Raw genomic sequence first — 679 nt, forward strand, 5'->3', positions numbered from 1 at the left:
CTCTTGGTCCCGCCCCAGTGCCTCCGACACCTCGCTGGCCTTCACTAGTAGGAGCTCCAGACAGGCACAGGCCTGCGCGGCCACCCGGAGGGGCAGGGGTGAGACGTGGGCCAAGAGGCGACTCAGGACCATTGCCTGTTCTTGCCGAAGAGGGCTCTCTCGGCAAACCTCATGCTGGGAGATTTCGTGGAGGACGAGCAAGGCATCCAAGAGCAGGGGGGCGTGTCCGTTCAGGAGGAGGGCGTCGGCGGCGGAGAGGAGGTGGAGGAGGGGGAACAGCCCCCCCAAGTGCATCACCTCCTGGGCGTGGGCGCTCAAGACAGAGACCCGCTGCAGGATCAAGAGCACCCCTTGTACCATCCGCGCGGTATCGGCCGCGGCCCCGGTTGCCCGATCGTCCTCCCCTCCGTCAACGTCCTCCCCGACCTCCCTGCTCACGGCGCCCGCGCCTCGACCCCGGTCGTCTTCCTCCCTCACTCCCCGCCCTTTGCTCCTCCTCCCGGCCTCGGGGGACGCCATCGCCCACCCCGTGAGAGCCCCCCCCGGGCCCTGGCTTGTCTCGTCCATCAAGATCTCGATCAGCGCCGGCAAGGCTTTCTCCGCCAGCGCCGCCCAGCACGCCGTGTTGCCCGAGCATGCCTCCAGCACCCCAATCGCCTCCACCGCCCCCCGTCCGCCC

The sequence above is a fragment of the Nannochloropsis gaditana genome, assembly GCF_000240725.1.
Source record: "Nannochloropsis gaditana CCMP526 unplaced genomic scaffold scaffold1050, whole genome shotgun sequence".
NCBI lineage: Eukaryota > Eustigmatophyceae > Eustigmatales > Monodopsidaceae > Microchloropsis > Microchloropsis gaditana.